The sequence below is a fragment of the Lepidochelys kempii genome, chromosome 5 (genome assembly GCF_965140265.1).
Source record: "Lepidochelys kempii isolate rLepKem1 chromosome 5, rLepKem1.hap2, whole genome shotgun sequence".
NCBI lineage: Eukaryota > Metazoa > Chordata > Testudines > Cheloniidae > Lepidochelys > Lepidochelys kempii.
In genome coordinates this window covers 8,244,063-8,269,163 of record NC_133260.1, presented here as the reverse complement: position 1 = coordinate 8,269,163, position 25,101 = coordinate 8,244,063, and the positions used below count along the sequence as shown (strand labels likewise).

The 25,101-nt window shown below is 42.8% G+C and overlaps 1 long non-coding RNA gene across 1 annotated transcript in view; it reads right to left on the bottom strand.

Moving 5' to 3' along the window:
• The window catches only part of LOC140912006 (uncharacterized), a 147,275-nt gene extending 127,200 nt beyond the window's left edge, over positions 1-20,075 (bottom strand). The window contains exon 1 of the long non-coding RNA XR_012159203.1: positions 19,825-20,075. This is a non-coding gene — a long non-coding RNA (uncharacterized lncRNA). The remainder of the gene's footprint in view (positions 1-19,824) is intronic.
• Between the last annotated feature and the right edge of the window lie 5,026 nt (positions 20,076-25,101).

Here is a 25,101-nt window from a genome sequence, read left to right as displayed (position 1 = left end):
TCCTGCCTCTAACCCCCGGTATCCTGACCCCGCCAACTCTTGCTCCTGTCTTGTGACTGGGAACTCTGGTTCCAACCACAAGGTTTGGGTGCCCATGACCCAGGCATGACACCTTGTGGCAAATACATACCATAGGTAGGTTGGTCCCTCTCTACAAGGATAGTGGTATTTTGTGTAATTGGGGCTCCATAAGTACTACTGAGAGACTTTAAAGTCTATGAAAGGTTGTCATAGGGATGTGGAGATTCCTCCCACCTCAACAATTACAAGTTATTTCAGTTTCCGCAACTAAAGAAGGCTATTCACGGCAGGCCTTTGCAGCCCACCGGACCTTTCATACATAATCCTCAAACCTAACAGGCCAAGTAGATGAGGAGGGCTGTATAACTCACCAAAAGAAGATGGAGGTAGGCACATAAATTATTGTCTTGTGAGCCTTTTTGCTAGATGTGTCCTAAAACTTAACCTGATGTGATCATCAGTTGCTGTGTCATGTACAATAGGCTACATGATTTAAATAAAGAGGTAATTCGTACATTGAAAATGATTAAAAAATGAACCTTTTTCAGTATAATCACCTGTGCTGTATATGGCAAGGGAGATCTGAGGAAAGACTCCTTCAACATTCCTCACGGTTACTCTCCTGTCAAACCTATAAAACTCATTCTGACATCAATTATGGCAACTCACAGATAAACATGTAATTACAGGTATAGGGATGGGGGAGTCAAGCCAATATGAAATGGTTTTGAGAGTGGAGGGACATACTAGTGAATGGGTTTCAAGTTCTGTTGCCAAAGCGAATAATTCTGCCTCCAGGATAATTATAATCTGAGTTCTCTCTCCCTTGGGTGTCAGTTTTCTCTTTGTCATTCATCAGCAAGACATCCTCCCTTCACTTAGTTTATTTTAAAATGCCGTATGAACTCAGCTCCTACAAGGCAATAATAATTAGACATAAATGGTGATTTCTATCCCAAGATTTTATGTATTTTAAGAGGTATGTATTCATCACTGGTGGGGGAGGGGAAGGGGTCAGTCATGTCTGGAGTAATCATTACAGAATGAGCATAAGAATCCAGAACTCTTAAATTGTGCTCCTGGTTCTGTCACTAGCATGTTGTGTGATCTTGAGTTTTCTCAGCATCTTGTAGAACTGACCCCTAGGTAGGGGCATCTGATGTGCATGTATATATAGTAGAAATTGTTTTGACAACTGAAATGCAGCTGCCCCTGGGGTGTGGTATGTTTTACAGTGAACAATAATGCCCAATAATATTTAGCAGAGGAGAGAAAATACACCTCTACTTGGAAAAATCCTGGAGAATTTAGTTGGCCAGAATGTACACTGGAGCCTGCTCCTGTAATACATTCCATGGAATGTTAATGATCACATTTCATCAGAAAAATCAAGTCTCATCTGAAAGATGGCTAATCCAGTAGCAGAATGCCCTTTATCACCATATTGTGGCAGTTGGGTACTGACTTGGATGGAAGAACACCACCCATTGAATCACAACGTAACTTTCTTGAACAGCTAGGTTGTCCTTGGAGGTCGCCCATGCTGATCTGATTTGGCACTATTTAGTAGAGCTGTTCAGGAATTTTTTTTTGTTCCCCCTCCCACACGCACATTGGAAAATGCCCTTTCATCAAAACTGAAACTGACCTTTCTCAAGGACAGTTTCAACAAATTCCTGGTTTCAAAAATTGGTTTGAAAAAAATAACTTGAAAAATTGTAGTCAATATTTTTGAAATAGAAAAAAAATTCAGTTTGAAGTGAACTTGTTTTTAAATTAAGGTTAAAAAAAGAAAAAGGTCAATTAAAAGGAACTGTTTTGAAATTGTAAAAAAAAAAAATAACACACACAATTAAGTGGATGTATTCTTTTCTGGATTTTCAATTATCTAAGAGTAGCCATACTGGGCCAGACCAAAGGTCCATCTAACCCAGTATCCTGTCTTCTGACATTGGCCAATGCCAGGTTCCCCAAAGGGAATGAACAGAACAGGCAATCAAGTGATCCATCCAATCGACCATTCCCAGCTACTGGCTAACAAAGGCTAGGGACACCCCATCCCTGCCCATCCTGGCTCCATGTCTAGTTGGCAGCCGGTATCAAGTGGAGTGCCCCAAGGGTCGGTCCTGGGGCTGGTTTTATTCAATATCTTCATAAATGATCTGGAGGATGGTGTGGATTGCACTCTCAGCAAATGTGCGGATGATACTAAACTGGGAGGAGTGGTAGATACGCTGGAGGGGAGGGATAGGATACAGAAGGACCTAGACCAATTGGAAGATTGGGCCAAAAGGAATCTGATGAGGTTCAATAAGGATAAGTGCAGGGTCCTGCACTTAGGACGGAAGAACCCAATGCACAGCTACAGACTAGGGACCGAATGGCTAGGCAGCAGTTCTGCGGAAAAGGACCTAGGGGTGACAGTGGACGAGAAGCTGGATATGAGTCAGCAGTGTGCCCTTGTTGCCAAGAAGGCCAATGGCATTTTGGGATGTATAAGTAGAGGCATAGCGAGCAGATCGAGGGACGTGATCGTTCCCCTCTATTCGACATTGGTGAGGCCTCATCTGGAGTACTGTGTCCAGTTTTGGGCCCCACACTTCAAGAAGGATGTGGATAAATTGGAGAGAGTCCAGCGAAGGGCAACAAAAATGATTAGGGGACTGGAACACATGAGTTATGAGGAGAGGCTGAGGGAGCTGGGATTGTTTAGCCTGCAGAAGAGAAGAATGAGGGGGGATTTGATAGCTGCTTTCAACTACCTGAAAGGGGGTTCCAAAGAGGATGGCTCTAGACTGTTCTCAATGGTAGCAGATGACAGAACGAGGAGTAATGGTCTCAAGTTGCAGTGGGGGAGGTTTAGATTGGATATTAGGAAAAACTTTTTCACTAAGAGGGTGGTGAAACACTGGAATGCGTTACCTAGGGAGGTGGTAGAATCTCCTTCCTTAGAGGTTTTTAAGGTCAGGCTTGACAAAGCCCTGGCTGGGATGATTTAACTGGGAATTGGTCCTGCTTTGAGCAGGGGGTTGGACTAGATGACCTTCTGGGGTCCCTTCCAACCCTGATATTCTATGATTCTATGATTCTATGATCCTGGCTAATAGCCATTGATGGACTTATCCTCCATATCTAGTTCTTTTTTAAACCCTGTTACAGTCTTGGCCTTCACAACATCCTCTGGCAAGGAGTTCCACAGGTGGACTGTGTGTTGTGTGAAGATATACTTCCTTTTGTTTGTTTTAAAACTGCTGCCAATTAAAGTAATGAAATTTTTGGAGATTTTGGCTTTTCCTCCTACAGTAGAGCCTCAGACTTATGAGCACCAGAGATATGAACTGACCAGTCAACCACACCCACCTCATTTGGAGCCCACAGCAGCAGAGAGGGAAAAAACAAAACAAAAACAAAAAAAAAGACAATCCACACATACTACTAAAAAAATAAAGGAAAATTTAAAAAAGATTGACAAGGTATGGAAACTTTGTGCTTTTTAAATTAAATTAAGAGAGTTAAAAGCATCATTTGTCTTCTGCATAGTAAAGTTTCAAAGCTGTATTAAGTCAATGTTCTTTCCAAAGTTTAAAACTGAGCAACCATAATATTTTGTTCAGACTTATGAACATTTCAGAGTTATGAACAACCTCCATTTCCTACATGTTTGTAACTGAGGTTCTACTGTATTTGGGAAGCCTTTGAAATATCAAACTCCTGCAGGATGGGAAAACTGTTTCCCACCCAGCTCTAATGTTTAGTTGTGAGAACAGAGACATATATTAAATTGTGGCATGGCCTCCCAAGGCATGCCTGGGAAGCCTTGTTGACTGAGTTATTTAGAACAATACTGGACAAAGCACTTGAGAATATATTGTAGAAAAGATTCTTCCACTGCCAGGTGGATGGACTGAACAACAGTATTTTATCCTTATTTTTTTATAATAATTTGAGTTCACCTTTGCAATGCACATCATTCTAAATTCCTGGCAAATTTGTTGTTGGTATCAGTGCATCTGTTGGTGTAAGCTGAGCAGTTGGGTGAATCTCAACTGGTTGCAAGAAAAGGATGAACAGTCATGTCCTGCCTGCGTTGAAGATGCAAGGACACCAGAAAGCCATTAATACTTTGCAATTCATCTCATCATTACAGTTCATCTCCTTTTATAGTTTGTCTGAATATTTTAAATTGCACAGATTTTTAAAAGCAATCCTCAGTAGTGACAATAGACAGGTCTGATAGTCATCCAAACCTCTTTCAGCGACATTCTGTACCATCTGAAGATCATTAATGTGCTAATCATGAAATGGAGAGGAATTTGCTGAACTGTATGAGAAGTTAATGCAAAGATTCCATGCTGACATTTTTAAATAAGGTGGTAAAATGAATAATATGCATAACTCCTCATATCACACAGGCAGAATAGCTTGATTGGCCAAACTGGCTCCTGGCCAATAGCTCATGTGCATCATTCCTGGCAGGTGGGTTTGGCCATCCTATATATGAGACATCTTGCTGATGGATTGTAGAACAATATTGATAGGATGTTAGGAATGACTGGTTTCATTTTCGCTGGGGCCAAGGTTGGTTCAAGCTCTATTTGACTCAGGTCCTGGACCAAAGCCCACTGAATTTAATGGGAGCCTTTCCATTGACTTCAACGAGCTTTGTATCAGGCCAAAAGAGGTTGTCCGAGTTTAATCAGGGAAGAAAGAAAATGGACACTAAGAATGAAGTGGTGCATGAAAAATTGAAAAGCCCTCACAGATTCTTGAGCTGCACCCAAGTCTTTCCCTACGGTAAGATGAGCAACCTTACAGCTAATGTCTCAGGTTTGGATTCTTCAGGAGAAATAGCTTGCTGCCAAATTAAAAGAATGATTTTGAAGAGTTTACTTTTAGCCAATATCACACATTTATTGCTCTCCAGTTGCTTGCACAAAAGTAAAATGATCCAAAAAGGAGGGAGGTGGCAGAGAGGAAAGACATACAAAGTTGCAACAACACAGGATGGATCATCTTCTGTCAAGCTCAGACACCCTCAGACACTTCTAGTCTTGCTCAAGGTTGAACTCCCTTAATTGTTCATCTTAAAGCAGCAGGAAACAAAATGATCATCAGCAGGTACTTAGAGGAGAGCAAGAAGCAGGATATGGACTACTCTATTAAAACTTCCTGGTGTTTAAGTGCCCATTGCTTCAGAGCAAAGGATACCATACTTGTGCACAAGGAAGAGCTTATCCTCATTATAATGAGGAGTCTCTTACCAGGGAGACATCCTTAAACAGATGAGCGAACAAAGGAATCAAATGGACAATTAGTTGGCTTCATTTTCCTACAAGGTAGTTAAGTGGCTGATAAATAGCGGGAAATAAAAAAAATTGCTCAAAGCTAGGCACTGAAGAGGAAAAAAAAAAAGACAATTTAAATGGCAAGGACTTTCAAGTTAACCTGAAAAACCCAAACATACGCCAAAAAAAAGGAGGAATGGCTTCTGTTTTACAGGAAAACACAAACACAGAATTTGTTCTACTCTGAGGACAAAAGCAGCCACAAAGAAAAATAGACTAATGGTTAACACATCAAAAGATCAGAGTTCTGTTCTTGGTTCATACAAGCTTACTGTCCAACACTGGGCATATTTAATCTCCCTGCCCCTCGATTTTTCCATGTTTAAAATGGGAATAATTATGCTTCACATACCTCACAAATGTTGAGGCTTAATTCATTAATATCTGGAAAGTATTTTGAGGTTCTCAAATGGAAGTTGCTATAGAAGAGAAACAGTAGCACTCAGAGACCAGTGGTGAGTGTCGCAAATACCAATACTAAATCTGGCATATAGTCATATTAGGTCGCACTCAATGTTTGCATTAGTCCAATTGTATTCACCCTTAAAAACACGTCCAAGTGGATGGTCCAATGTGGAGGTAGCTTGGGGTTTTGCAAAATATAGCTGGATGGGCTTGATTTTTTTTGCAAACCACACACCAGAGGTGGTTTAGATGGGTGATTATGATAAAGGGGAAACCAAAGTAGAGAGGAGTTTCCCACTCTGGCTCCTTCCACACACTCATTTCTTCATTAGATTGACAAGACAGGTATATTGTCCTTACAATTCACCTCTTGACATTCAGAATAAACACTGTTTGCAGTAGTGTTCAAAGGCCCCAATCAGGATCAGGGCCATTCTTCTATGTCCTGTACACACAATACATAGGTCGTGCCCTGAAGAGGCTGCACATTCTTATACGGACAAGGAGCAGAAAGGGCTCAGACATTCACAATCTAATTCTTTGTATGGAACTAAATGTCTGTGCAAGGGATTAATGAGTAAGAACCCTCCTATCTCTACATAAACTAGGTGGATTTTGGGTCTGGCTGCATAAGAATAAGCAGAGCAACTTGCCTGCTCACTGCCTCTTTGGAGCAGAAGGGGAAGGAGGGAGGGGCTGGGGATGGCAGGAGTCTTGGTTGTATCCCAGCAGAATATTTGAGCCAGTGCAAAGTGGGGAAAATGAGTGCCAGATTATACCAACAATAAAGTACTACTCCAAGAACAGGAAGGAAGCAGTGGAGGAAATGTGATTCACACAAAGCTACTCCTGAGTTGTTGCATTTTGCTAACCATCCATCGTGCAAGGCTGCGCCCAAAGTCACAATCTAGCTCAAAGTGATGCTGTCACAACTTCTTTTGTTTTCAACAAACAACCTCAACTGCACACCTGCCAAGCTATTATGAGTTAATCCTACCTAATTCCATGTATGTTCAACTCCACGATTTTAGGTTCACATGGTGCAGATTCATCAGATCTCTAGAAATGTAATTTAAACCCTTAGGCCTAGGTTGTAACTTTAGACCCAACTCTGAGAAATGGACACAGTGGGGAAATGGGACAGCTGTGTCCCAGATACATTCCTCCAAGACACCATTCATACTCTGCTTTTTTCTTGCTCAGAGAGCTGGGGTAGTAATTTACTGCTGATCTACAACAAATCATAGTGTAGCAGATAGGGCCATTTCCTGCAATGCCTTGGAAGGACCTTCTTGCATTAAGTTTATACATTATTGTGGGACAGGGCTGTATGTAACTTCTCAAGGGAGGAGATATGATAGATGTAAGACCTGGGAGTTAAAAAACCTATATTTAAAATGTACCAGATAAGTACAGTCTTTTGGGACAATAAATGCTAAGTGGATTTCCTGGAGAATCCCTAGGGAGAGATTAATATAAAATTACTCAACTCTGGTTATACAAAAACCCAGCCTTCTGAAGCTACATTCGGAGAAGAGGGCTTTTGTCTGCTGATTACCTGTTATAGAAGTCAAAGGCCCAAGCTGTATGAAGAAATGGCTGATCTGCCCAGCCTTGGTTCTAGTTCTGATCTAAGATGGATGAATTTGTATCGGAGAGGAAAACCCAGTTGTGGGTTTTGAAAAACTAATACCTACCAGAGCTCTAGGCTGGAGTTGGGGAGGGACCTCTGATAAGCTTTTCAGCATGTGTGTAGGTTCTTTCATTCTTTTTTCCCCGTAACACTTTCACCCGAAGAATAAGTGTGTTTGCTTAGAAAATAGCTGCACAGTAACTTAAAACTGCAGGCAACATACTGGTCATAGCTAGGGTGGCCACTGATGCATCCCCAGAATACTGGACATTCCAATACTTCTGGAAGTAGTCTGGGCCCACCCCCACCTGTGTGACCTCCACTAGGCACTATCAGTCACATCCCCACCACTCCACCCTGAGAAGTAACCTCCCCACCCACCTGTTTCAGCAACCAAGCAGGTGCCTTTGTGCTCAAACCCAAGGGCCAGATAGCCCACACAAGGGATAACGGAGGGTCTTACCCCCTACTTCTTCCTCTGAGAAGGAATGTAATCCAAGTCACAGTCTAGCCTTTGCTCCTGGCTACTTGCTTGCAGTAACTCTGCACCACAGAGAAACAAAGAAAGCAAGCTACATCACACTGAAACATCAAGGGAACTTTTGTGGAGAAGAATATGCATTTTTGACAGCCTCAATGTGATAAGTATATCAAGATTTAGTGTCCCTTTATTAGTTTCTCAGTACAGGGGAACCCTGTGGCTGCCAAACCTGAATCATTACCCTCATTTTTCATGATATCAGTATGAAAATGGTGACTACCTGGATGTTTTCCTGGACATAAGGTGTTCTAACTAAGTACAGCTAGATTGCTGTTATTGCATCACTGACTGATTAATGTCCCTTCTTTATTTTCATTCCCTGTACTGATACAATGCATATGTCACTGAGTAATTATGCCCAGTGCCTGCTTCTGAATTATGCCCTTGACAAGCATGTGTCTTTGTCATTGATATTCCAGGTTCATTCACACTCTTGAGCCCTTTCCCTCACAGTCAAATAAACCATCACTCATCTGATAAGGTTTAATCGAACTGAGGGACACTGGGGCTTTATCCCCATTGCCTTATCTATTCCACCCACCCCTTAATCATTCTAGCTCCAAGAATCCACCTGAAGTAGGACTTCCTGCAAAGTCCCTGAAGTAGTTCAGATGTTTTGGAAAAGCCTCTCAAAGCACCAAAACAGCCACATCTGGATGGAATGAGGAAGCCATTTTGACGACACATAGCAACCCTACAAAGCCATGGAAGAAAAAGGAGTAGAGAAAGATAGTGGGCCAAATGTCTAACTTGCCTAAATCAGCATAATTCCACTGACATCAGTGAAGTTACTACAGTTTACACCAGCTGAGAATCTGACTCCAGTTAAGCAAAGTAAATAAGGTTTTCGTTTGCAATTTGTAAATAAAGGCCACTGTCATAAAGTATCCAGCTTAAACCCCCCCTCCCCCCACACCACCACCACCACAACAAAAAAAACCATTAAGGAAATTTAGCATGGTGACTCCACTAGACTATAGCAGCCTTCTTCACTGTGGCCAACATTTTGCTACTGTTTACCCTTGTACCTTAGTCCATTAGCAGTCCCACAGAAGTCAGTGGGCAGTAATTGTGTAGAAAGGCTCTACTCAACCCAAGTAAATTTTGGTGGTGTCTGGCTCATAATTGTTTAAAAATGTGTGGGTGTAAATTTGATCTCACTAGATTCTGGAGAGAGAGAGGGGGGATATCTTTATGTTTCATTGATACTGCAGCAGCGTGGGCACTTACTGAGTGTCCCATCATGGCAAGGGGTCATTTTACAGGTACCCTGCCTCTACTAGTCCCCTCTTGCAGGCCCCTTAAGCACTCCAGATGGTCCCAGTTACAGCTGTCATTCTCCGTTCTGGGGCTGGCTTAATATCAAAGTTAACACAGACCTCAGAACCTTTAAAACAATTCAAACAATCCTCAACATTAAGCCCCAAATCATCAACTGTTCAGATTTAGCTGCATTTCTTCAGCCACCTGGAGCTCTCTTTCTCTCTCTGTCAGCCTGCTCAACCTGAAGCCTGCAGTCCCCAGCCATTTCTGGCTGGAGCTGAGCCCTCTGGCCCTGCATCCTTTTCCTGTTACAATCTCCTGCTTCCCAAGTTTCTCTCAACACCACCCCCTTGAAGCTTCCTGCTGCCTTTTATATTAGAATTACCTAACGCCCCTTAGGCAGAGGGGTCATCTTGTCATCAGGGCTGGCTTAGCCCCAGGCTCTTCATCCTTGGGGCAAGCCACTCTGTTACAGGTGCCAAGAACTATTGTGAGCAGTCAGTCAGTCAAATGCCAAGCTCTGATCTGTAGGACACATTTAGAATTCTATTTTAAAAGGATGTAATTCCCTTTCCAGAATCTGGTTTTGAAGGAGAAATAGTATGATTATCAGTAGTCCAAAGGGACACCAGTCAATAATATATAAATAAGTGTTCAGATAGCCATTTTTAGTGCTCATGAGAGATGCTTGGTCGACAACCCTGGAAACTTTAGTCCTTTGCACATACAGCATAACAGAAGAAGCTGAAAGAATAGGACATTCTTCGTAGCAATCCAATCTCTGACCACATTTATCTATATGAGGCACTTTATTTAGGAATTACATCACCGCTCTGGCATCCTCCTAACTCTTACGGTTTCAGTCACAGGAATACACAACCCATTAAGGAGGAAAGCTGCAGTCTCCCAAAGGTCTCTTCCTATGCAACACAATGCAATCATTGTGATGATTTAGTAGGGGATTGGTCCTGCTCTGGGCAGGGGGTTGGACTAGATGACCTCCAGAGGTCCCTTCCAACTCTGATATTCTATGATTTGAATGTTTTAATAAAAAGCAGCCTCTTACAAGCTCTGCCAATTGTCCTCATAAATAGAGCCATGTTAAATCCATTGCTGATGTGAACGGTGCCTGAAGCTACCTTAAAGGGGAATTACAAGTAGCATGAAGACAGGTTTCTGGGTAGCAGCCGTGTTAGTCTGTATTCGCAAAAAGAAAAGGAGTACTTGTGGCACCTTAGCAACTAACCAATTTATTTGAGCATGAAGTTGTTCAGCACCTTTTGTTGCCAGCAACGTAAAGGGAATTTGTTAGGAAATGGAGATCATGTCGGCGGTGTTTGCTGTGGTGAAATATTCATTATGTACCAATATTTCTTCCCATTGTGAAGCGCAGGTTTGTAGCTATTCTCTTCGAAGGCAGCAAGCTGGGATTAGAGAACATGCCTCTTGCATAGTTGTGGAATCCCAAACAATGGATATGTGGAACCGAATTTAAGGAGAATTCCAAGATTTCCTGTAATTTTAATTGCGGGGGGAGAAGATATCCATAAACTGAGCTGTTTATTTCTTTTAAGATAGGAAATAATTATTTTGCTTGTGTAATTGTGAGAGCAATTGTAACTCACACACCTGCTGGGTGTGGTGTTCTGTCCCATCGGGGGGGGGGGGAAGGGGGAGAGAAGAGAGAGAGAGCATGCTCTACAGCCTTAGCTAACAGCCAGCTGGCTTTTAGTTCATGTGTTAGAGGCTCATGCACTGAGGTCCCAAGTTCGATCCCACCTGCTGATGACAGGGATCTGTCAGTGTTACACAATGCCATAGGCTGGAATGTAGATGTGAGGTGATTACCACCCCTTTATTCTCAAAAGAGGGCTGCCTTTTCAGCATACCATGAAAAAAACAAAAAAAACACAAATCTACCATGGCCAGCACAGGCATGGTTCATGGAATGTTTCCATAGAGACATTTTTGCTATTGTCATGGGCCAACATTTGTAAACCTGGGTGTTAAACAGTCTCCTAAGCACCTATTTAGAAGGTTAACATTAGGCACCCAGCTTTGAAAAAGATGTCCGCAAAGCATAGTAGTGTAAAATCCTGGTATGTACCCTTATGTGTACCTGATGTGTTTTATAGGCTTCCAGAAATCACAGCAAACAAACAGACAAACCAACCAAAACAAAAACACCTCTTATGTGACTCAAAATTGGTGGCGTGATTTTCAAAAGGTACTAAGCATGTACACGCTGGGTTTGTGGGTACTCAGCACTCCTGACCAGCAGGCCACTGGTCCTTTGGAGTCATGGACAACAATGGAAAAGACCTATTAGATCATCTAGCTGATCCTCCTGACATGTGTGAATTTTTCCAACCCTACAATATGCCTAAACTTTCTAAACTTGCCTCAAATGTTTCTAGGGATGGGTTTACCACTAGCGGACTTCCACAGCCTGGCCTTCTCTCAGCCTTCCTCAGTCGAGTAAAATTCGCAGAAGCAGATGTAACAGAAATGCAGCTCTAGCAATTCAGCCCCTTGCCTTCACCTATAGGAGCTTTGTTGTGCATAATGACATCTTGTCTGGAGCAAGAGCAGAATAGATGCATTTCAAATGCGTGCCCTAGGAAACATCTAAACTAAGACTGAATGCACGTCTCAAAACTTTATATTTTCATCACATACCATCCAAGTTAACACACTGCACTGTTTACAGTCCTCCACTACAATATATTTTGAAACGATTTACCTTGCTCTGAGTCATTTGTGTCATAATGCTCTCCATAGGTGCCCATAAAATGAAAATGTAAGCCTCTTTTATTGGAGGCGCTACATCTTAATCGAAAATGTTAAAGGCTATTGCTTTCCTACTGTGTGTGTGTGGGGGGGGGCATGCCTCCTCTCTTTTTAATTGGCTAATCATATGATTTTTTTAATGGAATATTTGTGAAAGAAAATATGAAGCTAGTTTAAATTCAAAATGGATTTGGGGATATTTAAGTGATTATCCCAAAGTAGCAGAGGGTACATGAGGTAATAAACATCTGCTACATTCATGACCGGTGGCCTCACTGTTTATGAGCTTGGAGATATTTATTTTCAAGAGACATGCTTCTCTTTGGGTTACATTCTATTCCTATTTCCCCCCTCTAAAATTTTAAACTTATCAGAGGTTTTTTGTCCTCTCTCTCCCCCATCTTCCTTTGATTTGGCAATAGAGGGCCATTCACACAAATCAGAAGCCGTTTCCAAGAAATCTCACCACCAACAGGGACAGAGGATTCAGCTGTTTCCCCACTTACCAGCTCCATATAGCCTTTTCAGCCCATAAACCTGCAGTACTAATAGAATTCTGCATTGAAAGTGGTTAAGGATTCAGCTACCATAGCAATGGGATGCAATAAATACAATTGTGAGTTCAGCTACACCTTTTTATTTTTTTCGGTCATCCAGTAAGGACTGGGGACTCAGTTGGACAACGAGTTGTGACCAAAAGCTTTATGCTGTCTTTCCCTCCCCACCATCTTTACCTCATCTCACAAGGCTTTCTGCGATGTGGGAAGTTTTCACAGCCTGAGTCTGGTCAAAATCTCGGAAATTTTTCCCACGAACCAAAAACAGGGATTGGATTGATTGAAGTGTTTTGTTTTGATAATTTCAAAATGTTTGATTTTGTCTTAAAAAAAAGACAACCACACACTAACTTAAAGTACAACCTCAGAATTCTAAGCACTTCGGGAATGGAGATTGTTCATAACTCTGAACAAAACCGTATGTTATTTCATAGAATATCAGGGTTGGAAGGGACCTCAGGAGGTCATCTAGTCCAACCCCCTGCTCAAAGCAGAACCAATCCGCAATTAAATCATCCCAGCCAGGGCTTTCTCAAGCCTGACCTTAAAAACTTCTAAGGAAGGAGATTCTACCACCTCCCTAGGTAACGCATTCCAGTGTTTCACCACCCTCCTACTGAAAAAGTTTTTCCTAATATCCAACCTAAACCTCCCCCACTGCAACTTGAGACCATTACTCCTTGTCCTGTCATCTTCTACCACTGAGAATAGTCTAGAACCAACCTCTTTGGAACCACCTCTCAGGTAGTTGAAAGCAGCTATCAAATCCCCCCTCATTCTTCTCTTCTGCAGACTAAACAATCCCAGTTCCCTCAGCCTCTCCTCAGAAATCATGTGTTCCAGACCCCTAATCATCTTTGTTGCCCTTCGCTGGACTCTCTCCAATTTTTCCACATCATTCTTGTAGTGTGGGGCCCAAAACTGGACACAGTACTCCAGATGAGGCTTCACCAATGTCGAATAGAGGGGAACAATCACATCCCTCGATCTGCTGGCTATGCCCCTACTTATACATCCCAAAATGTCATTGGCCTTCTTGGCAACAAGGGCACACTGTTGACTCATATCCAGCTTCTCGTCCACTGTCACCCCAGGTCCTTTTCCACAGAACTGCTGCCGATCCATTCGGTCCCTAGTCTGTAGTGGTGCATTGGATTCTTCCGTCCTAAGTGCAGGACCCTGCACTTATCCTTGTTGAACCTCATCAGATTTCTTTTGGCCCAATCCTCCAATTTGTCTAGGTCCCAATCCTATCCCTACCTGCCACTGTATCTACCACTCCTCCTAGTTTAGTATCATCCGCAAATTTGCTGAGAGTGCAATCCACAGCATCCTCCAGATCATTTATGAAGATATTGAACAAAACCGGCCCCAGGTCCGACCCTTGGGGAACTCCACTTGATACTGCCTGCCATCTAGACATGGAGCCATTGATCACTACCCATTGAGCCCGACAATCTAGCCAACTTTCTACCCACCTTATAGTGCATTCATCCAGCCCATACTTCTTTAACTTGCTGACAAGAATACTGTGGGAGACCATGTCAAAAGCTTTGCTAAAGTCAAGAAACAATATATCCACTGCTTTCCCTTTATCCACAGAACCAGTAATCTCATCATAGAAGGCGATTAGATTAGTCAGTCATGACCTTCCCTTGGTGAATCCATGCTGACTGTTCCTGATCAATTCCCTCTCGTGTAAGTGCTTCAGGATTGATTCCTTGAGGACCTGGTCCATGATTTTTCCGGGGACTGAGGTGAGGCTGACTGGCCTGTAGTTCCCAGAATCCTTTAATACAGCTTTGAAACTTTACTATGCAGAAGAAAAATGCTGCTTTCCCTTTATATTTTATATATCAGTAGTTTACATTTAACAGAGTACTGCACTGTATTTGCTTTTCTTTCCTTGTCTCCGCTGCTGCTGGATTGTGTACTTCTGCTTCCAAATGAAGTCTGTGGTTGACTGGTCAGTTCGTAACTCTGGTGTTCATACCTCTGAGGTTTTCTATTGTATATTTCTAAATGGAAAATCAGTTCAAGCTGAAAAAACACTTTCCCTCCTCCCCCATTTTGAATATGTCAAAAATGGGATGTTTTGACAATTGTGAAACTTTTTTCAAAATAGGAAATTTGTCTAAACTGACCCTTTCCTGAAAAATGTTTCCATTTCAATGAATCAGCATTTTCCAACAAAAATGAAAAATTATCTATGCTATGTGTTATTCTGCATGCATCAGTCATGTGCCCTTTTATTCATCTCGTAAATAAAGAGTCCTACTCTTTTTAATCTCTGCTCATATGGAAACCTTTTCCATCTTTAATCATATTTGTTGACGTTCTGATTTTTTTTATTAATACTATTTCTTGTTTCAAGGCTGAGCAATCACAACTGAACCTAGTATTTCAGTGATCAGGTCATTTAACTTGGTCTAGATTAGCTCAGTTTAAACTTTAGAGAACAAGAAGTGACAGAATAAAAAGATCTTGCCAGAATTTACAATTCAGGGATGTCAAAGTTATCCCATTAATTAAACAGTAAGACATGGCAGGGCATGAACTGTATTGCACTAATTCACACCTTGGGTTAAATGTTCAAAGTGGCACTTGGGAACGTAGTCACACAACTCCCATTAAAGTCAGCAGAGTCTCAGGTTAAATGTCCGCACAGTGTTTTGAAAAGACAGCCACTATTTTGTCATTAGGCACAGTAGTTAAGGGCATGCATCTGATTAATCTTTACTTGTAAGTCATTCTCACCAGCCCTTGGACCAGTTTTTTTGTTGCTCTCTTGAATTCCTTCCAGTTTATTAATATTTTGCAGCACTTGGCTGTTCCTGTTAAAAACACATTCACCGTTATTGAGGATGATACAGGTTTGAGCCTCAGAATTTGGATCCCAAGTTTGGATTGGAGCTTTTGGTTCAGGCCCAACCCTAATTATCACATTTTATATTGAAAAACCCGGGTGGCTCAGGTTGTAAAATGTAAAGGAGGATGCAGTGCCTGCCCTGAAGAGATTGTATTCGAAATCTGGCAGTGTCAACGCTGTTCAGACCCATGTTTTACACTGGTGATGGTTGAGGCCTGAAGATATATTATGTCAAAGCTGAGGGCCTTGTTTTTAAATGCTGCACATGCATATAGTCAGAGATAGCCATTGACCCAAAGAGCTTACAATCTAAATGGGCAAGACAGACAAAAGAAGTGTTGTCCTTGATTTACTAACTGGAAACTGAGGCACAGAGAGGTCAAGTGACTTAAAAAAGATCACACAGGAAGCCTGAGGTAAAACATGATTTGACACCTCACCCCCCCATATCTCCCAGTCCACTACCTTATCACCAAGAATATCCTTTTTCACCTGGACATTGCAGGAATTCAGAGGTCAAATTCCATTTTTTATAGGAGACAAATCTAAGCTGTGAAACTCAGATCAGATCTGGTCTTTGTATCTGAACTTCTCCAATGTTTGGGGAGGTTTGTATCTAAACCAGTGTTCCACCTCTTGGAAACGTGGTCCCCAAACAAGTTCTCTTTTCTTCGGCCGCTGTCCTGGCTGTGAAGCTCTGTGCAGCACTTGCAGAAAAGTTTGTATGTAATAAATAAACTGTGGTGTGTGAGGTGGTGGTTTAACAAACATCTACATGTCACAGCCCACTACACTGTAGGCTGATGTAATGAGACAGATCTTATTGGGGGAGTTATTCTGTTTCTCCTGAGGACGACAAAACTCCTTGGGGCAGAATATTCTTGATAATAATCAGAAGAGCAATTATTTTGCCCCTCAAATTTCCATCGGGCTGAAGAGGAACATATATTTGCAAAGGAAAAACTGGCACATTTCACCTCTGCTTACACATAGCTCATGCAAACCTGAACTGCAGCTCCGGGGCACAGCTCGAGATTTGATATTAAAGTGTTTCATTTGCAACCAATTATGCTCAGGATTAGATTCCACTGCCGTCTCGCTTAGCAGCATAGTACCTTGATTTCTAACAACCTTATATAGTTTACCCCCCCCTTCCCTGTCCCTCAGAACCATCTCCGCCTTCATCAAAACAATTTCATTTGTACTTATGAAAGCATTACAGCCGGTAAGCGGAAGGTACAGAATAAGCTTAACCATTGTAGCCTTTTTCCCATCTGAATATCACGAATCTTGTATCTCACCATGGTGTAAGGTCTCTGATTACATCAACCTCTCCAAATTATGCTGAAATGGAGGCCATTCAATTTGCTACAATCAGTAACTTTCGAAAGAGCCCTGCATAATTGATTTCACAGTAATATAGGCATAGGTGAATGAGTGCCTCAGCCTCGTTTATACAATGTTTTCTTTCATTCCAAAGTGCAGCATTCAATAGAAATCAATTTTTTCCCCCAACAGTTGGCAGGTAAGGCTTTTGGCACATACAAAGTTGAGAGAGAGAGAGAGAGAGAGAGAGAGGAAAAAAGTGCAGAAACATGAAAATTGAAATTGATGCCCTCAGTGATCTAATAAATGCAGACAGGCCTTGGGTGAAATGACTACTCTCGTCTTTTTGTGTTGCAGGCCAGAGTGATATGATGGGATATGAGTATCTGTTGAAGATTAAATGCAGTCCCAATGGCCTGTTAGGATTTCTGCTACTGATCAACTCTCTAGGCTTAAAATGTGTATACTCTAGCTGGGTTTATTATCAGAAGGGAATACGGGACAGTGGTTTGAGTGTATGTATGGGAAAGCAACACTCCTAATATCTAGCCATTATTCCCTGCCCTTGAAGAGTGGACCCATGCAACTCACATTGATACCTCTGTGTCTTCCTCTACTGGGTAGACCACATATAGAGGTTTTCAGGACAGCTACTGCTTGAGTTCATGGACCTGGTCCTTTAGCAAGTAGCCAAGGCTTATATTTTTAGCCCAAGAGATCCTGGATTCGAGCCCTCACCAAAAAATATTGTCATTGTATCATAGTGACACATGCAGCATTCAGAAAGAGGCCTGACCCTGGGGAGTGGCATGGGTGTCTGAGAAGAGGAGTTTGCAATGATTAACAGAAATAATCAGGGCATGGGGCAAGTGTTTAAGCCATCACAAGCTTGGATGCAATGGGAGACAGGAAGGAAAGGAGTCCAAATGACCCTATGACCTTTCAAGAAAAAGCCCTTTTTAACCAATAGCAGATTGAACAAATGGAGACGATTTTAAATGTCTTTCTTCCCCAGCTATTAGTCCCCATGAATCCTCTCCCTACCCAATACCAAAACTCACATAGAAGTAAGACTGCTGAGGAACAGGTTTAATCTTTCTCCAGTAATGAGTCCCATTCTAACCGGGCAGGAACTGTGAATGCAGAAACAGCAGCTGTCTGTTCTCAGTGTTACCTCACAGAAGGCCTGACCCAAAACCCAGTGAAGTGAGTGGGAATCTTTCATGGTGAAAAATGAGACTATGAACCAGGATAGGAGATTAACCCCTACAGTCCGTGAGATTTTTTTTTTAAGTCATCCTACGGGTATGTTCTTTGTGTCCTTCACTTTCCCACCTCATCCAAAAGATGGTAACCAACAACAAAGCAACCTTAGTACATGCCTGCTGAAGCACTGCAGAATTCAGTATGCACTGCAGTCTTTCTGGGGGAAATTTGAGCCAAAAGCTTTCAGGCTTAATAGCAATACCAACAGCTCACACGAGTCACCCTGTCTTCTGCTGGATGTGAGATTTGTTTAAGTTCTGCTCACTCTGGATAGTTAGTCAACCCACACAACTCATTCCTCCTTTAGGATATGGGAAAGGAGAGTACTGGTACCTTGTGATAAACAAAATGTTACCTACCTATGAACAACTCCTGTCTAGAAAGACTGCAGCAGTCTATGTCTATCTGACTGACGAGTGAGCCATTTTATGTGCTCCTTCTTTCAGTTCGATTATAAACCACTGAGGAGATATATGCACACAGTATCCAAGTCTGAGAAGCTCTAAAGTTTATGCTGCTTATATCACTTCAGAATCTGAGTTATTTGGATCTCTGAATATTATGTTAATATTAACAGAGCTTCTGATGAATCCCATTAATTATTTTTTGTGGGAGGGTATTGTTTAATTTTACATGAGTAAATATAATTACTCCTTTTGTCACAAGTTCTAATACCAATTTATAATTCATGGAGTTAATTATGTTAACGAGGAGGCAATCATTCCTCAACTATCTCCCCTGTAATTTTAAAGGATTTGATTTCCCCCCACATCTCAGTCTCACCTCTCCTTTTACAATTTCTCTTCCAGCCATGAAGTGGGAGCGTACACAATTCATCTGTGATATAATTATTTACCATGGCAACAGTTTGTGAATGGGATTGTGAAGTTGCAAATAACTAAAAAGAAGCTTAAGTAGAAGAGACTGAAAAAAAAAAACCACACACAAATACAAAAAGACCTTTTCAAAACAAGTGAAGAGAGTCTTCTCAAGTCAGAAAAGCTTTTGTTCCCCCAAAATTAAAATGGGCCAGGGGAGGTTCTTTTCTCTTCTTCGTTGTGGAAGATCTACTTGAGCAACAAACATACATAAATACTGTTCATGGTGGGGAAGGGGGAGAGAGGGAGAAGGGTTATTGACCAGAAGGAAAGAAAAAAAAAATATGATGTGCTGTTTCAAGATCTGAATCTGACAATTCCCAGCAAGAATGAGAGAGGCTTTGGAAGATCAGATATTGAAAAACTATAGCAAGAGGAGGCAGCACAGTCGTGGTGGTTGATTTTTCTTGTTATATTTATGAGATAAACAGATGGTTCAAATTCACACTCCTACCCAAAGACTTAGAGGCAGGAAGAGGAAATCTACTGGTATAATCTTTGTATTTCACGTAAAGCTGCTGCTGAAAAAACCTCCCTCTGCAACCCACTCTGTTCAGTCGTCTATTGAGTATTTTAGCACTGCTGATCTAGAATCAAAGAACTCTACTGATGCTCTTCAAAGGCACACCAAGCTGCATAAGAAAAGAACAAACTCCCTTCCAGATATGCCATTGTTTGCATTTTACGCACTTGGGAGTGAAGTCAGGTGCTACACTTACCCCTAACTTGCAGCTGTAATGATTTGCGAATCACAATATTTCAGAGCAAAAGATTCCGAGCAGGCAACGTGCATCGCTGAGATGCTAATGAACCTAAGAGCACTTTGAAAGGTCTTGTGCACGTACGGTTGTCTGTACAGAATATACAGGGGGTGTCAAAGGTTATGTCGCAAGTTCACCCCCTTTGGGTGAAAGCAGGTGCCTCACTTACCTCATACAGCATTCTCTGGGTGGCAGCAATCCTGTTGTCTGTTGTGAGTGCAGTCTGTCCCCCTTCCAGGGGATATAAAGCAGAACAAAGAAAAGGAGAGGGAAGCACTCTTTCCAGCCCCGCAAGCTGTCTCAGCTCCCACTTTCCTGCACAGCTAAGGGCTGAGGCTTAGTCCAGGGGGTTTCAACAGGAAAAAAAAAAAACAGACCCATTCATTTTCTTCCTCAGAGGGCTTGGGCAGACAGCATTCTCAGGGCATACATCAGTAATGCAAAGCACCAGTGCAGAAGCCTTAGCTCTGTTTGTGTCAGAGTACCTCTCCTCCCCCCCGACACTGAATTCTTTCCTCTTAAGGCCTGAAAAGCTGCACAAGTGTGGCAGGTTGGGGCTGATTGGGTTCACAGGTATTCTATAACCCCTTCTTGACTGGGGAGGGGGAGAGGGTGTAGGTCATCTGCCCTACCACACAGGGTGAGATTTTTTCAAGCATGCCCCAGAGAGTTCGCAGGCCAACTCCCTTTAAATATCAAATGGGGCACTTTTGAAAATCCCACTTCCAGGTAGACAGGCTGATCCAAATCTCCATAGGAGCCTGTCCATTGACTTCAGTGGGCTTTGGATGAGGGCAGAGAGTGCGCATGAAAGAGTAAAAAGAAAAGGAGTATTTGTGGCACCTTAGAGACTAACCAATTTATGTGAGCATAAGCTTTTGTGAGCTACAGCTCACTTCATCGGATTGCATCCGATGAGGTGAGCTGTAGCTCACGAAAGCTTATGCTCAAATAAATTGGTTAGTCTCTAAGGTGCCACAAGTCCTCCTTTTCTTTTTGCGAATACAGACTAACACGGCTGTTACTCTGAAACCTGTCATGAAAGAGTGACAGACATAAACATGTTAATTGCCCAAATCTGCATTAATCATCTGCAATGAAGCCACTGCATGAGTTACGTAGCTCAACCCCAGTGACACAGTTTTACTGAGTGGCTTCTACCACATAAATGCCGCCGTGACAGAAGTGCCCCTAAGGTAAATTGCAGGGCCAAGCGATAAACTGCATTTATCCTCCACTTTTAACTGCCTCACCTGCACTTGCCCACTAATCCATCATCCCTCCACAACTACTTCTAACATTCCGAGCAATCACAAACAAACTCCATTAATAACAAAAATTGCTACCTATTTTTTTCCCCTCTGCAATTCTCCCCTCAAGCGTCACATTAGTCTGAGATGCAAGAGGGACAGTACTTAATCTGTGTCAGATTTAAGGACTAGTGTTTCACCCTTCCGGGCAAGAAATGAGAAACAACTAAACCATGAAAAGGAGATATCCCCAGCTTTGGAAATAAGACTTTGGAAATAAGAGCCAGATTTGCAGCGGTATTTAGGTGCCACCAGATGCAGAAAGGCATCTAATGGGGTTTTGCAAAAGTGCCTAAATTTCAGAGAGCAGGATGGGAACAGTCATGCTTAGTGGCTGGACCAAGAGTTCATAGCCAGGAATAAGAGCCCAGGGTCAGAATCAGAGGCCAGATGCCAGAGCCAAGGCTCAGAGCCAAAGTCAGAAATCGGAGCTGAGGGTCAGAAACAGGTTATGCGGGGCAAGGAAAGGCAGTAGCAAGGCTGGATCCAAAGCAGAAGCAGGTCAGCGTCCAAGGCTGGAAAGAACACAGTGCTGGAGCTATTGCAGCCATGGGCAAATGTTCTGAGCAGCCAGAACCCTGCTGCTGGTGGGTTTAAGAGCTGGTCTGTTGCCTCTTCCTGCCAATCAGGCAGCCTGCTACAGTCCAGTTGCACTCCTTAGGCTGCCCAGAGACCGGCTCTGCTGCAGGCTCTGAGTCCTGATTCTAAGACACTTTGGTAGCTAATTTGAAAGCCATAGGCCACAGAGCCCAAGCTCCAGCCTGAGCTGCAGCTCCAAAGAGCTGTCTACACAGCTATTTTCAGAGCTCTACCACGAGCTCCACTTGCCTGAGTCCGTCAACCCCAGGCTGGGAAGCTTGCTCGCACAGGCCATGTAGACATACCCGAGATCACTTAGCTGCCTCCCTATTCTTGGCAGGTCCTGAAAATATCAGATTGCAATTTCAGGCAGGCCAGAATAGTTGGCTTGTTCTTTGCAAGATGTATCGTTTTGCTCTCTCTGTGCATACATGCATTGTATGCACAGCCTAACAGAGGGAGAAACTCATTTTGAAGGAACTCAAATTTAGCTCAAGCCCACGCTGAAGCAGAACAAACCCACCAATTATTTCAGTTCATTGCATCGTGGCTGGGCTGGTTATAGTGACTCCTGGCTCATAGGAATGTTTTTTCTGTGCACAGGGCGGGGGAAGTGGGGGGAATGCCTTCACTATAAAGATGGCTCCACTATATATATGTTCTGCATCAAAAGGGAATTAGAAAGTTTACAGCTATTTCAGCAGCTTGCATCAAGCCTATCCAAAGCACAGTGCCAGCTGAAGAAAAGAGATATAGCATTTCAAATGTCACTGTCAATATTATTTAACTAGTGTACATATATCAAGAGAGGAATAAGCTTTTACGAACACAGCAGTGATGCCTTTCCCAGAAAGGCTTCCTTTTGGGTGACATTTCCAGGCTGGCTGGGAGAGAGCTCAGCCAGTGGCACGGGATGATATTTTCCCTCACCAGTGGCCGAAGTGAGGAAAGAAATAACAGATTCCTGGCCCTGCAAAAGAGCAGCTTTTAAAACAATTGTTGTGCTTCTCAAGATCATATTTCAAAGCAACGATAAGGCAGGTTTGTACAAGTAGGCGGTCACATATGATTTTGCCCAGCGATGTGGGATTTGATATGGCATGGAATTCATCAGTGCCTGCGAATGGGCATTTTTGCACAGCTGTGCTATCTGCTTAGATGGAGAGAACACAGCTGAGCTCCACTGTGTATAATCATGGAGGGAGGGAGGAACTTTTCCCCTCCCTATATTGGGGGGCTATTTGGGCCCCCAGTGCCAGTTAGAGCAGTCTCAAGGTTGCTCTAACTTACACTCTGCTTCCTATGGCCCCTAAAACAGTGTGAATAGCTGGAGCGCAGTGTTTTCTGATCATGCCTCTTCCTTGCTCCTGACACCCCCCCTTATGCTGGAAGCGAGGCTATTGTTGAGCGGCTATAGCAGCTTTCTTCCAGCAGAGAAGTCCCCTTTCACAGGGCATATTCTCCAGGGGCCATTTCTGCTCCTTTTCTGCCACCTTCATGGTGTAAAGGGGCAACAGCACAAGAGAGAATCAGCCTCTCTTCCCTGAGCCTCCACACTTCCACGCATGGAGACCGCACGGTTATCAGCAAATCTGTGAGCATACAACAGCAGTAGAAAGCTCTGCTCAAAACCCAGGTGCGTTTATGTGCCACTTGAGCTAACGCAGAATCTCCATCGTCAAATGCTGCTGTTCGTTCTCATATGCTATCAGGGCAGATGCTAGAAGGTAACGCAGCTGCCAGTGCCTGAGTAAATCAGATTCCACTCAGGAGGGGGCAATGGCACACACACACCTTAAACAAGTTCATAACCTGCTTCCTCCCATCCCACCCCATTTCCCCAGGTCTGTCACCAGGCCTCTGAGATTTATATCTAAGTCACCCATCATTCCCTCCTTGGTTTGAAGTCCATTTTCTAGATTGGCTCGGATTTGCAATAAAAAAAAGCCCGCCCCTTTCCTTTTTTGATAGCAACATTTGCTAGCCTATTGACACGCAACCAGTAACACAGCAAGCTCATGGCTCAGATCCAAGCTCTTTAGAATTTCTTATGTGGCTCTCTGTGAAAATTCATAGCCCTGGACTGTGCAGCAGCTGTGGCATACGAAGGGTAAACCAGATCAGGGTTCTGTCTTGGTAGCTTTCCTCCTTACCAAAGTGTGTGTATATATATATATATATATATATATATATACACACACAAACACTATATATATATATGCCCATCAGCAGATAGCAATAGCCTGCAGTGCAATAACACACTGGGTCTTAATGTAAAGTTTAACTCCATTTCTTTTCCTTGACTGTTTGCTTAAGTAAATTTGACCTTCCCTGTCTTTCTGTCCAAAGTCTTCCCTTTGCTCTTGTCATTACAGTATGTGCCACTATGTAAGGTTTCCCTGTTTCTTTTCTCGGGCAAGCAGGCAGGTTAACAACTGTCAGGGAGAAAAGCTCTTTCACTGAATTCTGTTGGGCTCCTGGCCCGTGTGGCAGGGGTTGAGATAAAAATCCCACCTACACCCCTTGCCACTCCTTTCTTAAGAGTTTTTTTCTTAAAAAAAAAAAATCTATCCTGTTCCAATCTGAACCCAGCAATGAACTATAAATCCATCTACTCCTTCTCTCCGCTGGGAAAACAAAATCCAAATACAGTAGCATCCAAATAATTACCAGGCATCTAACTGGGCTGGCAGGGCGCAATGTACAAGATTCAATTTTAACTAGTGATTACAGCCCTGCAACCTTGTAGCCCTGAATGTCAAACAGCCATGTCACTTTCTCCTGTCAGGGAGCACGTCAGGACTCTCAGAGGCAGGGTGACTTTTCATCAAAGGTAATGTATCTTGTATTCAAAAGAGAGAGGGGAGGGGAGGGAAAGTCAGCCAGTCTCTGGTTCCCTCCCTTCCCCTGCTGACACAGAGTACAACAAGCAGAGAAGATCCTCAAGGCGACCCACCAGTGGTAACCTTCCCCCACCCCAGTGCCCCCAGCAACTGAATTGAAATGTAGCCAGCTGCCAAGTGAGGTTCACTCTTCAACTTGTAACAGTATGTGATGAACTAACCATCCCAGCGGACATTTTATGGGGCTTGAATCTCATGTATCAACTTCTCTTGTCCTTGAGTAGTAAAATAGAAAAGCAGTTAAGCTCTGACCTTATTGCCAGAGTGGTTTTGGGCTCCCATCCAACTCTTGATAACTTGCCTTAAATCTAATGGACTTGCCACTTTTTTTTTTTTAAACTTCTTTGTTGGCAGCTGGTTCACATGAGGGATCCCCTTTCCAAAGGCAGATTTATATTCCAGAGCAGAAGGGCAAAGTTTCTCAGTTACACCATAGAGTCACAGATTCCAACTCCAGAAGGGACTACTGCGATCATCCAGTCTGCCCACCCAGCATATCACAGACTATAGAATTTACCTGGAATAATCCCTGTTTGAATTAGAGAACATATTTTAGGAGAAAAAAAATCCAATCTTGATTTCAATATGGCCAGTGATAGAGATTCCACCACGACCCTCAGTATATTGTTCCCAGGATCGATGACCTTCACTGTT